Here is a 19104-nt window from a genome sequence, read left to right as displayed (position 1 = left end):
CATCTGCAACATCATCATTGTCATCTGAAAATTTTGATTGGAAAGCACTCTATGGTAGAGAACTTGAAGAAATAAGAAGAGAGAATGAAGAACTTGAAGAACTTGAAGTATTATTTGCAAGGAAAATGCCTAAAGGTCGAGTTGGAAGTAAGTATGAAGGTAAAGAACAATTTAAATGTTTTAACTACAATAAAATTGGTCATATGGCATCTAGATGTCCTGATAGACATGCAAGATTTAAAGAAGAAACTATAAGAACATATAAGCCTAACCCTGAATATCAAAGGTACAAATTTAAGAAGAATAGAGAAAAATCATGTTACTATGCTGATGAAGGAGTTACTAATGATTCTAATGAGGAACTGACAGACAATGGATGGGCTTTTGTTGCTATAATAGAAGATCAACTGACACCCTCTGTTTAACCAGTAGAGCAGGCCCTGGCAGCTAAAATTGAAGAAAAGGATGAATGGATCATTGATTCTAGATGTTCACATCATATGACACGTGATAAGAGTAAATTCTTAACCTTTCAGGAATACAATGGAGGTCTAGTAAGATTTGGAGATGACAAAGTTTGTTTGATCAGAGGAAAAGGGACTATATCTTTTGATGGTAAACACAATACTGATAATGTTTACTATGTCAAAGGTTTGAATCATAATCTTTTGAGTGTTGGTCACTTAGTTGAAAAGGGATTTCAATTACAATTCAAGAATGGTAAATGCAAAATTATGAATAGAATTGGTTTGGAAATTGCAACCAATAATCAGACTAGAGGTAATATCTTTCATCTGAATAACAATGAGAAGACATGCTTAATTGCACATATTGATGAAAGTTGGTTATGGCGTAAGAGACTATGTCATGTAAATTTTGATTGCGTTGTGAAAATCAGTACAACTAATGTGGTAACAGATTTACCTAAGATTGTTAAATCTCATAATCTGGTATGTAAGGAATGTCAATTTGGAAAGCAAGTTAGAGCAACTTTTAAGAGTATTCCAGAAAAATCCAATAATGTTCTTGACTTAATTCATATTGATTTATGTGGTCCAACAAGAACGAGAAGTCTACAAGGAGATAGATATTTTATGCTAATCATTGATGATTACTCTAGAATGTGTTGGGTTACTTTTCTCAGGGAGAAATCAGAAGATTTTGGGAAATTCAAACTATTCAAGGTCATGGTAGAGAATGAAATCGATAAGAAAATAAAATGTTTGAGATCAGATCAAGGAGGTTAGTTCACATCTAAGGAATTTAATACATTCTGTAAAGAGAATGGAATTAGAAGACAATTATTAGCACCTTGGACACCCCAAAAAAATGGAGTTGTGGAAAGGAAGAAAAGAACTATTTTGGATGCAGCTAGAAGCATGATATCAGAAGCAAACCTACCTCATGTTGTTGGCAAAAGCATACTCCAATGAGAAAGTGTAGGTGATTGAAGGTTTTGTCATTGATGGCAACCTTGCAATCATATGATATTGGAAAGACAATTTACCGGCACCAACAATGACAGATTCTACACCGACACACAGAACACCGAGAGCAAAAGGAAGTATACTGGCACCCAAGCTGACATGAATTTTGTTTATAGTATATTTTGTAATTAATTGTAAAATCATTGTAAGCCAACATGGTGAGTTGTAAAATGACTCATATATGTATGAGATCATTATAGAATATTTTGTAAGTGGATAGGTGAAATAAGGCAGACCTAATATGTGAATTATAGGTTAAGGGTTTATGTATGAAGCAGAGCTAAAACCAGTACTGGATCTGGCATAGAAGATGCTATTTTGAAGCAGTACAAGACATTGGATTTTTATAATCCATTTTGTAAGTTAGTGTGACTTCTAATTTTGTAATTGAGTAGTGAGCTCTAGGCACTTGGCCTTCCCGCATGTGCAGGCCCCTATTGTAAGAGTAATATTCACTTATTGGCCAGTAAGTGAATATTGTGGGTCACAAATCCCACCGAGGTTTTTCCCACACCAGGTTTCCTTTTTAAACTACTGTGTTATGGTGTGCTTTTCATGTGGTTGTTGTTATTCTTGTTTACTGTATTATTCTTGGTTTATTGATATACAGATTTGATAAGCTTTACATCTTTTAAATCAAGTAAATTCATAAACCAGTTAGATACTGATTCACCCCCCCCCCCCTCTTAGTATCTTTGGGAATCCTAACACATGTGTATTTGAGAGAAGTAGTCAATATAACTATTTATACATTCAACAAAGTTCACATCAAAGGTGAAACCAGTAAGACCCCTCATGAACTATGGTTTGGTAATACTCCTACTCTTAAATATTTTAGAATATTTGGAAGCAAATGTTATATTAGGAGAGATAATTATATTGGCCAGTTTGATCCTAGAAGTGATGAAGGAATATTTCTTGGTTATTCATCTAAGAGCAAGGCATATAGATGTTTTAATAAGAGATTGAAAACAATCATTGAAAGTGCAAATGTGAAGATTAATGAACAGTTTAGAAGGTCTATAGACTCTAAATTGGAAGTTGAGATAATCACAAATGAACCTACAATGAGTACATCAATACAGATTGTTGATCCAGTCACACCAGCATCATATGATAATTCCATAGTGACTAAAGAACAACAACAAGTGAATACACCTAGGTATGTAAGATTGAATCACTCTAAAAGTCAAATAATTGGGAATAAGTATCAAGGAGTTATGAGAAGAGGAAGAATAGAAAATGAAGAGGTATGTCTAATTTCTCAAATTGAACCTACCACTATTAATGAGGCATGTGAAGATAAACATTGGATTAAGGCTATGGAAGATGAATTGGAACAAATTGAAAAGAATAACACATGGACATTAGTTCCCCAACCTAAAAACAAAAATGTAATTAGAACTAAATGGGTATTCAAAAATAAACTCAATGAAGATGGTGAGGTAATCAGAAACAAAGCAAGATTAGTGTGTAAGGGATATTCACATAAAGAAGGAATTGATTACAATGAAACCTTTGTATCGGTAGCTAGAATTGAGGCAGTCATATTATTCTTAGCTTTTGCAGTAGACAAGAACTATAAACTATATCAAATGGATGTTAAATGTGCATTTTTGAATGGTGATCTTGAAGAGAAAGTTCTCATTGAACAACCTGATGGAATTTCTTTGATAGATGAAAAAGATATGGTTTGCAGGTTAAGAAAGCTTTATATGGATTGAAGCAAGCTCCTAGAGCTTGGTATGCTAGATTGGAAAAATATCTTTTGAAGCTTGGTTACAATAAAGGTAATGTGGACAACAACTTATATTACAAAGTGACTAAAGATGACATCTTGGTTATTGAAGTTTTTGTTGATGATATCATATTTGGAGGAGAAGATGGATTGTGTAAAGACTTTTCTAATAAGATGCAGGAAGAATTTGAAATGTCTATGATTCGAGTGATAAAATTCTTTTTAGGATTGCAGATTTCACAGACTGATAAAGGTATATTCATAAATCAATCAATGTAATTGAAGGAATTACTTAAGAAATTTGGCATGGAAAACTCTAAACCGGTAAGTACACCTATGACTACAACTGATAAACTATCATTGAAGGATGAATCAACACCTATTAATCTAACAAGATACAATTCTATGATAGGAGGTTTACTATATTTGACACAAACAAGACTTGATATTATGAATGCAGTATGTATTGTTTCAAGATTTCAGAGTAATCCTAAGGAAAATCATGAATCAGTAGTGAAAAGGATTTTTCGGTATCTACAAGGCACAACAAATCTTGGCTTATGGTATCCTAAAGATGAAAATTTTGATTTATGTGCATACAGAGATGCAATTTGGGTAGGAGATGTAGATGACAGAAAAAGCACCATCAACAGAGCATTTTTTCTTGGTAGCACACTAATTTCATGGTTGAGTAAGAAACAAAGTTGTATATCACTATCAATAGCAGAATCAGAATATGTTGTAGCAGCAACTAATTGTACACAAGGATTATGGATTAAGAAAATGTTGAAGGACATAAAGGTAAAATGCAAAGAACCTATAATCATTTACTGTGATAATATGGCAGAAATTGATATATCAAAGAATCTGATATTTCACTCTAAAACTAAACATGTTTCGATCAAATTCAATTTTTGAAAAGAGAATGTTGAAGCAAAAGAAGTGAAATTGGTTTATGTGAATGCTAAAGAGAAGATTGCAGATATCTTTACTAAGCCTTTGCCTAAGAAAACTTTTGAATATCTAAGAGAGTAGCTTGGAGTTATACCCTCACCAGTAGAAACTTAGACAGTTGGAACATTGCATCAGACCGGTAGAATTAATAAAAAAATCTTTTTTTTGGCTTTTATGAAGGAGAGCTACTTCTCAGGGGGAGTAGATTGAATAAATTTGGTTATAACAATTGGTATTTGTAACAAGTTCTATGAACTAATTGTATTTGGTTTTGTATTCATTTGGCATTTGATGTCAAAGGGGGAGAGATATCTATGAAAAAACAAATTATCTTTTGGGGAGAGATTATTCATTGGGGGAGAGATTGTTACTCTTTGTATCTGTATTTTGATGATCTCTTTGGGAGATTGTTGGTTTTTGGTTTTTGGCATTTCTGCTTTGGCACTTAGATGGTGTTTCCATCTTGTGTTGCCATCAATGTCAAAGGGGGAGATTGTTGGTATTATGGATCTTTCGCATTGGTTTTGTCATTGATGTCAACACTTATCCTTGTGGAGATCTTTGGTTATGTTCACTGGCATGTTCAATGACTTATGTATAGTCAACAGTATCTAGTTCACCGATAGGTTATATTGTTCACCAACACTGAGGATGATCTATTATCATCTGGAGATTACTTGGTTATGTCGATGACATTTTTTGGACACTTGGTTTTGGTGATTTGATTATTGGTACAATCGAGTTTGCATATTTGTTGTTACTGGCAAATAGGTCTAGCTTATGGACTGACAAGCATTATCTATTCCACATCAGTACGACACATTATGGAGATGATTTATTATTGTTGTAAATGCATTGAGCTAATATCATGCATCACATATTGATTAATTTGTAATTGATTTAATTGTAATATCTTAGTGAGCCGACCTACACATTTGGTCTTAGGTTTTGGTATATATGTAATATCTCATTTATGAAATTAATGTGAGAGTGTGGAAGAGGAATATAATAAGGTATATGCAAAGACAAGTAGAGCTATACACACAAACATCATTCAAGATTCAAGGAGGCATTTTAAGAAGGAAAATCAAAGCTTAACGGGTACTGAATCTAGCATATGAAGATGTTATTTTGAGCAGTAAATTATCATTGGATTTAACCATCCAATTGTATTCAATGTGACTCCCATGTTGTGATTGAGCAGTGAGCTCTAGGCAGTTGGCCTTTCTACATGTCCAGACCCCATTCGTACACACATACTATCCGCATTAGTATCATCTAATTATTGGTAAGGTTTCCCACTGAGGTTTTTCCCCTTATAGGGTTTCCACGTACAAATAATTGTTTTATGTGTTGTCTATGTTATTTGTCTTTCTATTTCATTCATTAAACTTTACCGGTACTGTTATTAACTGCTAAATTATCTACCGACAATAAAGTTTGGTTTACCGGTATTATGTACTAAGTTTGGTTAAAGTATATTTAGGTTGAAATTAATAGACAACTAATTCACCCCCCTTCTCAGTTGCCTCCGGGACCTGACAACCTAAACTTACCACTGGAATGAAGCTCTTTGTTTGCCTTTTCTTTTTCACTGATCCGCAATGATTATTCATCGTGCATCTCTGCATAGCAGATCAGTGACCACCATTGGATCCTTCCCAACTAGCTCGTTCTTTCTTTTTCCTCTGAACTGCTCTCCTTTTCTATTAGGTCCCACCAGTGGCAGATAAACACTGCGCCACTCTACATTGCAGTATAGTGGCAATCGTCAGATCTGAAGAAACCTGCTTGATCTTTATTTCACCTCTAGGCTGCTCTCTTGTTGGGTCCTATCACTTGGTGACCAAGTCATGCCAATAGCCATCAAGCTACTTTTTGGTGCAACTTGGCGACATCCGTTGATCAACTCTCCCAACCGTTGGATCATCCTTGACTTGTTTAACCTTTATCACTTCTCAGCGGCTCTCTTCTACCACTTTGTCCATCCATGCCATGTGTCACCACGTCTCAACCACTTATTCATTCTAAGATCTACCTGGGCAACACCTATTAGCCAGGCCTGCCACATGTCAGCCTCTAGTTTTCCACCTGACACACCTAGACCACCAAGTCATCTTTGGTTCTGTTGAAATATCATTCTTTTTAGCCAAACTTCCTCTTCGGCTAGCCATTTTTATGTCTCATCAAAACCATAGTCTCATCGATGTGTTCATTTCGATGATACTGATGCCTTCGGTGAATCCTCTTTGAGATCAACAAAGGCTTGGTCTGCTCAATAAGTCACCTTGGTTTGCCATGTCATCACCGTTGGATCTTCCAGCTCATCTGCTGCATCTCACCATATGGCACCTTGTGATTTCCTCTGAGGTCCCTATTTTGACACCTTAGCACAGTGTCACCATTGGAATTAAGCTCTTCCTAAGTATCTGCCTTAACTATTTGCATTAAATACCAGCCATAGTTCACTGCTAGTGGTTTGTCACCAAGTCATGGTAATTAATGGTCAACCAACTTCATCTTGTGGTATAGCAATGGTCGTCCGATTGTGTGCAACTTGCTCATTTGTTAATCTACCCTTTTACTGCAAAATTAGGCCGCTCTGAGATGCACACACACACAGGGGGTCCACTGGGCTGAGCTACTCCTTGTCAAAAGGCTGTAAGCTTTGACACTAAGGATATATGCAACCTTGCATATAAATACTAAAATGCTCCTCCCTGCGGACAATTTGGGATAAATGGTCCTTCATGCCAAGGCCTTTCCATCAAATCATCGGGACCTATCCAAACATGCTAGCCCGATGACCAACACCATCTTCCTATACTTTGTGATGTTCCATCAAGTCATCAGGTAGCATTACATTACCCTATTCTACCGATATCACCAGTGTCTACCTCCTTCACTTGCACTTTCCATCGGGTCATCGGGAAGACATCAAAACCTAACTTTAGATGGTCGATGATGACTTTTTATGCTTCGCACTTCCATCAGGTCATCGGCATAACATTAAACTGATCCACCTAATACCCAATGGCTCTACTCCAGTCTATCCACTTTTCTATTGCATCATCGACGTAGGGGACAAACTTGTTGGTCGATACCTAATACAACCACTTTGCGCCCATGCTTTCTCATCAGGTCATCAAGGTAGCTTAAAACTACTTGCCCCGATACCTGATAACTTACTCCTGTCTATTCCACACTTAGCAACCTCATCGAGGTAAGTCCTGCCAATCAGGGTAAGTCTTGTCGATAAGGCAAAAATAAAAAATTTCCATAAACCACACCAGGATGAAGTGGAGATGCAAAATTTTTTAAATGGGCCCTTCAAATTCACCAAATTTTTATGAGTCCCAACAGTGGCTCTGACTGAGGATGGTTAATTGCAAGATCAACACAAGAGTTTAGAATCTATGGCAGAGCAGACCACCCAAAAAATAGATCACTTCTCTTCTCTTAAATTCTTTAATGAGCTTCACTCTCCAAAATAGGGTTCCTTATTGAAAGCCACACAACTGAAGCAAAGAAACTATACAATATAGAAATTATTTACAAAATGGCCCCAGGCCATCAAAACTAGAATCAATGCTTACCTCTATCAAGCACATGATTTTCATTTCCATGAATCAATGGTAAGCTGGAAGTTTCATTTATATTTTCCTAATCACAAACTCTGCAACTTCTCATCAGCTCATCACACAAAAGATAATCAACATGCTGGTAATCATTCAATCTTTGAAAAACAAATCCTACTTGAAAATGTTGACCATCAAATGACACATAACTATCATATTGTTTACAATTATTTCCTAGCTAAAAAGAAAAGTAACCCAACTCCATATGATCACTGGGAACATTAGGCACATGTTGACTGCTAGTTTGCACAAATGGAAAACACTCATCCATAATACAGGCTTGCAAACTAGAGAGGAACATTTCCTCATAAAATGACTGCAACTTAGCATGCTGATTACACCTTATATCAACATTTTGCAAACATGAAAATGCATGATCCCCTATCAATGGTTCATTTACCAATTGCAAATCTAGGAAAACCACTTCAGATTTGCCATTCTTTTTAGCACCAAGATCCACATAATGCATATCAAATTCTGATTTCATATCAACATATGAATCCACATTATCACATTTATCAACCTTATATTCATTTTTATCTTGTCTACTACTCAAATCAATTGTAGGGAAAGAATCAATATCATATGTGTCATACCTCACATCCTCAAGAACATCCTCAGTAGAAAAACATATACTGATTGCATATGAGAGATTGGGGACATTTATGGATGCATACCTCTTAAGATCAGCAGCTAAGAGTTCTGAGATTTGTTCACTACTTAATGAACCTTCTCCTTCATTTTCATTTTCATTAGCTTCATCTTCTATGCTGTAAACATTGTCCCAATCTGATGCATGCATTAAATCTATAGTGCTTATGTCTTTGTGTACATTTATTTTTTCATTACAACAACTTGCATCTACATCATGACCTTTATCATGTTGATCATAAAGTGTTGCTATATGTTGCAACATAGTTTCATAACCTTGGTTGCAAAAACTTTGTGGATTGAGCTTAACAACAAGATGATCTATATCATTCAGCTCTGAAACCTCAACAGGCTCCTGAATACTTGAACAACAACTTGTACTTTCAAAATTTTCTTCTTGTTCTGAATACACATCTGCACTACTAGGTTGAGAGTAAGAATCATCTTCAGCATCATATGAGATATCTCCACTCACAGATTCATCTCCATCACTATACTCAATACTATTTGTATTTTCAAATCTGGTCATTTCAATCCCATCTATCCATTCTTTAATATTGGAAACACTTACTTCCCTCAAAGTTGAAGACCAATTAATTGAGTCAGGCTCATCAAGCTCTAAAAATAATTCAATCCAAATTGACTTATGGGGTCTAACATCAACTGGAAGCTCATTTAATGCAGTAATAAATCTTTCATAAAAAATATATATGATGATCAACCTTCCTCTTTCCTACCTTCCTTCTTAAAAACAAGATACACATATCTTGGATCTTTTGAAGATGTATTTCAATCTCTCTATCAATGTCATTCAAATTTGACAAAGAAATTTCAGATCTAGGAACCACATCTAGATCCATCAAATTTGGAAAAATGATTGAACCATTACCATGACAATGCATCTTACTGTTTTACTTTCTTTTCAAAACATATGCAGTCATGAACTTCATAAGTAGACATACTTCCCACCATATTTTTGACTAAAACTTTTCAAACAAGAAGTATGAGAACTGCATATTTCTTTTCCTTTCACCAATGACCTATTCACCTCATAAGGAACAAATAATTATCTCATGAATGGGAAATACCTGGGAATATTTGTTGTTGTTGTCCACTTCACCTCTGATTGAAAACATAAGAGCATCTCCAAATCCCAGGTTCGTTCTTACAGAGTTGCCACCTCCCTGAAGAGGAATAAAATTTCAACCACTAATCTTCACTCTGAAACACTTTCAGATTTCTGGGTCTCACACAACAGAGTCAAATAGTATTTTTTTAATTTATTAGCAACAAAACTTCCAAGACACACAATTCCAAATCTTGAAAAAACCTTTAGATTTGTAAACTTCTAAGACTCTTCCCAAATGAATACCAACCAGACTCATCCGTTTGTCTACAATCAACAAGGTGAATACAACTTCACTCAACCTTACTAAAAATGCAATTACCAGACACTCTTCTTCCCCAGCAAAGTCGCCACTTTTGTTATGGTGACTCGGATGGGCCAACTCACTTACAATCTGATTCAACAGTCTATACCAGAGCTCTTTAGATTACTCCCCAATAGATTCTCCATTTTTGTTGTGACTCAGATGGGATAATCTCAACTATATGTTAAGCAAAATTTCCTTAACTAGAGATTCTCAACAATTCATTCTTCCCCAGCGGAGTTGCCATTTTTGTTGTTCTCAACAAAGAGAAACCCAAGTTCACCTGCAATCTATCTATGAAGTAGCCAATCTCAATCAATGAAAAGTGTCAGGGCTTGGATAACATAACATAGGATCCTAATGATCCTCCTACACTTTAGGTTTTGCTAGACCTAGGGGGGACACCCTTTTGATGCATAAAATATAACCAGTTACAAACATATGGCATCAATAAAAGTAGATGAATCTCAAAAGGCTCAACAATAAGGAGGTTATTGCAGATGGGCTAGATATACATTGACATCTCAACTAGATTGGAGCATGAGATAGGAGGAACAATCTAAAACTACAAACATGAAAAGTAAATGGATATTTGATTTTAAAATCTCTGAGGATTCCTAGAATCTGCAAGATCAGTGCCTTATCCAAGGGCATGGAGGCGTACATCAATCTAAAAATGAAAACCTCTACTGCAAATCCAATTTATTGAGAAAGATATCCCTATATTAATACCTAACATTAATAAATTTTAAACTCAAATAGAGGATCCTACATATCTAGACATTATCCTGAGTCCAAAATGATTATTCATAGAATTCAAACTCTTCCTTGAAGAGTACCCAAGAACACCCATTACACTCCCACTTTGAGAGGACAAACCCAAACTCCCTTGAAGATTGGATTTATTGAAAATTAGAGAAGGCCTAGAGACAATCCAATAAACTATATATATGCCTTACATATATGTGACCCGCAACAGAAAACATCTACAACATGAAGATACTCTATTACTTGAAAAAGGGACATTGTATTATAAATTTGGAAAAAACTCAAAATTGGGAACCAAGATTCAAGAGCCTTGCTTGCAAATAATTTAGAACCTATATAAAATGAGAAGACTCTTGAATAAGAAGGAAGAGAAGACAAAATCAGATTTCATTCTCTGATAATGGCAACTACCCTATCTTTCAACATTAACTGTCTTGCATAGCTTGGCCTGCAGAAAATCCAATCTTTTGGACTAAAAATAAATTTTGATATCTGAGGTAAATGCTCCAAAAATATTTTCCATGGGTTACACTTGACTATAGAAATGGATTCCTTGGATCGAGAGCTTTCCAACGATATATAACATGCCTATATTAGGGAAAAAGAATAATCCCTTAGTCATCAATCCCTCTGCAGGTCGATCATTTAAGTTTCTATCTTTTCACCACAGTTTGTAAATATATTTTAAACCTTTGAATTTCCCACATAGACTTCTACCATGCATATTCACCACGTGGCACCCCCTGATTGGCTCTGGGGTCCTTATCCTGCCACCTCAGCACCACCTAAACTTACCGTTGGAATGAAGCTCTTTGTTTGTCTTTTCTTTGTCATTGATCCACGATGATTATTCATCATGCATCTTTGTATAGTGGATCAATGACCACTGTTGGATCCTTCCTAACTGGCTCATTCTTTATTTCTCCTCCAAACTTCTATCCTTTTCTATCGGGTCCCACCACCTAGTCACCAAGTTGCGGTGTATAAACACCGCACAACTCTACATTGCGGTATAGCAACAATCATCGGATCTGAAGAAACCTACTCAATCTTTATTTTACCTCTGGGACGCCTCTTGTTGGGTCCTACCACTTGGTCACCAATTCATGTTGATAGCCATTGAGCTACTTTTTGTTGTGACTTGGTGACATCCATTGATCAACTCGCCCGACTCTTGGATCATCCTGAATTGTTCAGCCTTTATCTCTTCTAAGCAGCTCCCTTCTACCACTTTGTCCATCTATGCCATTTGTCAATGTTTGGTTCAGCCATGGATCCACCTAATAGCTACATAGGCCTACCATTGGACCCAATCCTACCTTGGTTCTTCTTCAACACTCTACCACATGGCACATCCTGATTTTCCTTTGGATCCATCTAGACGGTCACCTCAACTGCCACCTCGCCAATCGCCATGTCACATGGGATAACCAACAAGCATATTCATCTCATAGTATAGTGAAAGCCATAGATCATCCCTCAACCTGCTTGATTCTTAATATTTGGGCTGCTTTCCATTTCCGCACGTGCTTAGTTGCCAAGTCGTGATGATAACTCAATGGGCATATTTCTCTTGCGGTATAGTGACCACTGTCAGAACTTTTGCATCACTGTTCGATCTTCTTTGATCTGCCCAACCATTAACCTTGGCTGATCTACTTCCCTTTGTCATGTGTCACCATGTCTTAGCCACTAATTCATTCTAAGATCTACCTGGGCACCACCTATCAGCCAAGCCTACCACGTGTCAGCCATTAGTTTACCACCTGACCCAATTGGACCGCCAAGTCATCTTTGGTTCTGTTGAAATATTATTCTTTTTGGCCAAACTTTCTCTTCGGCTATCCATTTTCATGTCTCATTGAAACTGTAGTTTCATCAATGCCTTCATTTTGATGAAACTAATGCCTTTGGTGAGTCCCCTTTGAGATCCATTGAAGCCATGGTCTGCTTGATAAGTCACCTTGGTTTGTCATGTCATCACTGTTGGATCTTCCACCTCATCTGCTGCATGTCACCATGTAGCACCTTGTGATTTTCTTTGGGGTCCCTATTTTTACACCTTAGCATAACCTCACTGACCATCATAATGAAGCTTTGCATAACCATCTACCTTAACTGCTTGCATTAATTGTTGGCCATAGTTCACCACTAGTGGTTTGTCGCCAAGTCGCGACAATTAACAATCGAGAACCTTCATCTTGATGATAACTCAATGATGAATGAATAGTACCAAACCAGTACTGAGAGGGGGAGTGAATCAGTACAGACAAAATACAGTCCTAAATCGATTTAAGAACAATTACTCCAAATGACTGGCAAACAGTGACACCGGTTTGAAACGGAGTGCAACCAGTAAAATCCAGAACAACTAAAACAATCATAAACTAGTTACTCACTTAGCTTTCCACTCAACTCAAAATTGCACTACCATTTCGCCCTTATGCATGAACAGGTCATCTGTCATCATATCTTCACAACAGCTAGTTCAACATGTTTTATTGATAGGCATAAAACATAGAACCATCATATGCTTAACAGAAAATAACAAAGCATCACAAAATAGAAGCATCACACTTGACACACATATTTTTAATGTGGAAACCCAATTGGGAAAAAACACGGTGGGTATGAATACCTAGAAGCTTGTTTTTTAACTCTTTATAAGTTCGCTCTATTAGGAGGCTTGTCCAGTTAAAGACTGATACAATATGTTCTGTTAGGAACCGATCCTGTTAGGGATCACCTGGTTAAGGGATGGCTACAATACCTGGTTAAGGGTTAAACCCTGTTAAGGGCACCTTGTTAGAGGATTTCAAGAGCTCAATAGCTAAAGGATTTCTAGAGCTCTCTACCTTTCCAAATCTCAATAACTTTGAGTTACCCTATTAAGGGATTTATAGCAAGCCGGTTAAGACTACCCTGTTAGGGATTTTCAGCAAGTCGGTTAAGGCTACCCTGTTAGGGGATTTTCTAGTTGTTGAAGTGGTTAAAGATCAACAGGTATATCAATGACCATATAATAGCACTTGATGACAATGTAGATCCACTTAAGCTCCTCTTCACCTTCTGCACTTACACTCTGTAGGTATCACTTCTCTCCTTTTGGTCTGGCAAGAATCACGTATCCCTTCTCTTGGATACAAACACACAACTTTTGCCAACAACCCTAGAAAGAGTCACAACATCAACCTTATAGAATATAGTTAGGTCAAAAGCAAAAACCCTAAACCCTAAACCTAATAGGTTAAGGAATTCAAACGGTTCAATCCTGACCGTTGAGCATACTGCATTAATCTCCATCATTCATTTTCCGTCATTTTCATGGTGGCTGATAACCCATCACACGTCATCACCGTTTTATAGTATTCTCATATTCCTGAGGTAGATAGGAAAGATCTTCTTCATGCACGATACTTCATGTACACAAGGCTTACGTGGCAACACAATCTTGTTCTTTGTTATCATGCTAATTCACCGCATAAAGTCACCGGTTGAGCCACACAGGCTTAAAGCACTTCAACTGGAAACCCTAAAGTTGAGACTACAAACTGGTAGTCATTCAATGGTTCCATGTGTCAGTTCCCATAACCATATGCTAGTTCACCTTTGAAGAAGCACACTGCTTCACTTTGGCACAAATGCCAGTTCATAGTGTTATACCGGCTCTCACAGATGCCAATTCACACCTCTAGAAACATATTGACATCAATGACAACATAAAATGTCATTATGTCCTCATACCCATTCACATAATGCCAACAATCTCCCCCTTTGGCATTGATGGAAATATACAAAGATATCTCTCCGCTTTACTTCTTCTCCCCTTTGACAACAATGCTAAAGTGGAGGCACAAGATTCCCTGTTCCATTATGCTGCTCCCCCTAAGGAGTAGCATCCTTCAACACATCAATCCAAAATCAATTTGACTATGCAATACCTGACTGATGTGGAGCATATGCTTTTAGTTTACCTCCTGAAGGGGCAATACCCCTAATTCACCTCTTAAGTGTGTAAATGTAGTCTTTGGAAGAGGCTTGGTGAATATGTCTGCTAACTGCTCCTTACTGGACACATGCTCCAATGTAATATCTTTGTTCTGAACCTTTTCCCTCAAGAAATGATACTTAATCTCAAAGTGCTTGGTTCTAGAATGTAAAACCAGATTCTTTGAAATATTGATAGCACTTGTGTTATCACAGAATATACTTACCGGTTCAGATATAGGGATTTTGAAGTCATTCAATACATGTTTCATCCAAATTGATTGAGTGCAGTTCATGAAAGCTGCAACATACTCTGCTTCCACTATAGACTAAGAGATACAACTCTACTTTTTACTCATCCATGAGACCAATCTACCACCAAGGAAGAATGCACCACCGGTTGTGCTCTTTTGGTCATCTACATTACCTGCCCAATCAACATCTATGTATACTTTGAAATTGAAATCCTTTCTATATGGATACAACAATCCATAGTCAACAGTTCCCTTCAAATACCTAAGAATCTACTTGAATACAACCAAGTGGGATTCTCTTGGGCTTTTCTAGAACCTTGCAGTAATGCCAACTACATGTGCAATATCTGGTCTACTATGCACTACATAATGCAACTTTCCAATCATGGATTGGTATTCCTTCTCATCAACCAATGCTGAGTCATCCTCTTTTGATAATTTCCAACTGGTCACCATCGGTGTACCAACCGGTTTGCTATCTTCCATGCCAAAGGTCTTCAACACCTCTTTGACATATTTGGACTGAGTGATAAAGATTCCATCTTTCATCTGCTAGATCTGCTATCCAATGAAGAACTTAATCTCCCCTATGAGTGACATCCCAAACTCTTCCTTCATCTCATCAAAAAACTCATGACTCATCTTGTCATCTCCACCAAAGATAATGTCATCAACAAAAACCTCACAGATCAAGATCTGATCTCCTTTAGATTTCAAGTAGATATTGCTATCTTCACTTGTTCTCTCAAATCTAATCTTCACAAGATGGGAATGCAGACATTCATACCATGCTCTAGGTGCCTGCTTAAAACCGTATAAGGCTTTATGTAGCCTACATGCCATGTCACTATCTTTAGATAGGGCAAATCCATCTGATTGCTCAATATACACCTCCTCTTCAACTACACTATTTAGGAATGCAAATTTTACATCCATTTGATATACCTTGAATCCTTTAAAAGATTCATATGCAAGAAGCATACGAACTCCTTCCAATCTGGCTATAGGAGCAAAGGTTTCTCCATAGTCTTCTCCTTCTTCTTGAGCATATCCTTTGCACACCAATCTGGCTTTATTCCTAATCACTGTGCCCTCCTCATTCAGCTTGTTTTTGAACACCCATTTGGTGCCAATGAGAAGGACCATGTACCATTTTTCTCTATCTGGTCAAGTTCCTCTTCCATTGCCTTGATCCAGTCTTCATCTTTATGAGCCTCTTTGAATGATTTAGGCTCAAATTCAGAGATCATACATGATTTTTCTCTGATCTTCCTTCTTGTAAGGATTCCTACATCCTTATCTCCTATGATCTACTTAGGATCATGATTTAGCTTGACATACCGAGGAATAGTCTTGACTGGTTCTTCTTGCTTTTCCTCTTCATCCTCATCTTCATCAGTATCAGCATTCACGGGTTTAGGAACACTATTACTGGTACTTGGTTGACTGACAACCGGTTCCCAGAAGGTTGCAACTAGTTCATTTACAGCTTTCTCACTACCGGTTCCCTCCAGTTTCTTAGAGGTTTCATCATCTCTCACATTGATACTTTCCATAATTCTCTTAATCCTATTGTTGAAACACTTGAGAGCTTTACTCTTGGTGGAATATCCTAAGAATATTCCCTCATCATATTTAGCTTCAAATTTTCTCTAGTGTTCACTCCTCTTAATGTAACATTTGCTACCAAATACCCTAAAGTAGCTAACCATAGGTGTCTTATCAGTCCAATACTCATAAGGAGTTTTGTCCTTACCTTTCTTGATGAGTACCCAGTTCATTGTGTAGATTGCAGTGCTTACTGCTTCTGTCCAAAAGGTGTGAGCTACTTTTCCTTGAATCAACATGGTTCTAGCTGCTTCAACCATAGTTCGGTTATTCCTCTCTGCTAGGCCATTCTACTGTGGAGTCTGGGGGGCAGACAGTTTCCTCTTGATGCCAAATTCTTCACAATACTTATTGAGTTCACTGGAAGTGAATTCCCCTCCTTGATCAGTTTTGAGGCACTTTATCCTTTTACCACTTTCCTTCTCCACTAATACTCTGAAAGCTTTGAACTTCACAAAGGCTTCAAACTTGTCTTTCAAGAATGTGACCCACATCATTCTTGAGCAGTCATCAGTGAGAATCATGAAGTACCTATCACCCTGCACACTCCTAGTTTTCATAGGACCACACAAATCAGTATGCACAAGATCAAGCAAGTTGTTAGTAGTGAAAGATTTACCCTTAAAGGTTGAGGAAGATATTTTTCGCAATTGACACTCTCTGCACAAGGTATTATCCAATTTTCTTAGCACCGACAACCCTCTAACCGCCTTGATCTTATTGGCCTTTATAATGTTATCAAATTTTACATGGTAGAGTCTCCTATGCCATATCCAGCTATCATCAAATTTAGCCATAAGACATGTACTTATACTTGCATTCATATGAAATAGGTTACCTTTGGTCTACATGATGGTGGCCACCAATTCACCATCTTTTCCTTTGATTCTGCAAACTCCATTCTTGAATTCCAGAGTGAGGCCACTGTCATTCAGCTAGGCAACACTTAGAAGGTTGTGTCTAAGACCATCAACCCAATACACATTGTTAGCACTACTCTTTCCATTCAGAGAGATGGACCCTTTGCCTTTGACCATGCATGGTGCATCATTGCCAAAGTGAACCACACCACCATCATACTCCTTCAAGGATAGAAACTTGCTCTGGTCACTGGTCATTTGGTGAGAATAGCCACTGTCAATGATCCACTCATTGGAATTATCAAACCAGGAGACAAGAGCCTTCTTTTCTAACACATCTTCCTTGATAGCAACAAACACAATATCTTCATTTTCTTCATCCTCTGATTCTTCATCTGTGACACCTTCATCAACTGCCACAAAAGAGTTTCTCTGGTTTCCTCCTTTGAATTTCTTGATCCTTTCCAATTTTTCCTTGTTGTCACCATTAGGATAGGTCATAGCAATATGTCCTATCTGGTTACATGAAAAACATTTCAAATGGAGCTTACCTCTATATTTACCGGTTCCTTTTGGAAATTTCCTAGCAAGAAGAGCTTCAAATTCCATCAGAAACTCTTCATCATCCATTACTCTGTTCTGTCTTGGTTCACCACTAGTGCTTACTTCTTTTCCTTTCCTGGATGGTATAGTAGAAGCTCTAAAAGTTGATTCAGTCTTTTGAACATTGCCATCAAAACTATTTAGCTCATAGGCTGTCAACTTTTCTATGATGGAGTCCAAGGATACCTTAGTCTTGTCTATTGATCTCATCTCCTGAATAGTAGCAACCCTTATTGCATAGACTGACAATAGGGATCTCAAGACTTTTCTTACCAGAGTGGAATCTTCCATTTTACCACCTACACTCTTGATATCTCCAACAACTATTTTGATTCTTATTTCATACTGTTGAATGGTCTCAGCTTCAACCATCTGCATATCTTCAAACTTCCCTCGTAGGCTTTCTTCCTTAGCTTGTTTTACATGCTCATCACCACCATAGATATTTTCAAGAGTATCCCATACCTCTTTGGGATTTTCCTTATCTTGGACATCAATAAACTCAATGTTAGATAAATTACTAATTAGGGCTTCCATGACTTACCCATTCTCCTGCATCTCTCTCTTTTGGTCATCAGTGAGAGTACTGGTAGGGGCAACATAGGCATTCTCAACATATCTGTAGTGTTGAACACCCATGCTTCTAATGTATATCTTCATTCTATCTTTCCATATACTAAAATTTTCTCTACTAAACTTTGGACCTTCCCTCTTCATCATTAGACTGAGATCTTTACCTCAAGTGGTTAAGCTTATAACACAGAGGACCAGGAGGAAGCTCTGATACCAATTGATAACTCAATGATGAACAAATAGTACCAAACTAGTACTGAGAGGGGGGGTGAATCAGTATAGACAAAATACAGTCCTAAACTAGTTCAACAACAATTACTCCAAATGACTAGCAAACAGTGACAATGGTTTGAAACAGAGTGCACCCAGTAAAATCCAGAACAACTAAAAAAATCATAAACCAGTTACTCACTTAGCTTTCCACTCAGCTCAAAACTACACTACCATTTTGCCCTTATGCATGAACAAGTCATCTATCATCATACCTTCACAATAGCTAGTTCAACATGTTTTATTGATAGACATAAAACACAGAACCATCATATGCTTAACA

This window comes from Cryptomeria japonica, chromosome 10 (genome assembly GCF_030272615.1).
Source record: "Cryptomeria japonica chromosome 10, Sugi_1.0, whole genome shotgun sequence".
In the NCBI taxonomy this organism is placed as follows: Eukaryota; Viridiplantae; Streptophyta; class Pinopsida; order Cupressales; family Cupressaceae; genus Cryptomeria; species Cryptomeria japonica.
Note: the sequence above shows the minus strand (reverse complement) of the source record.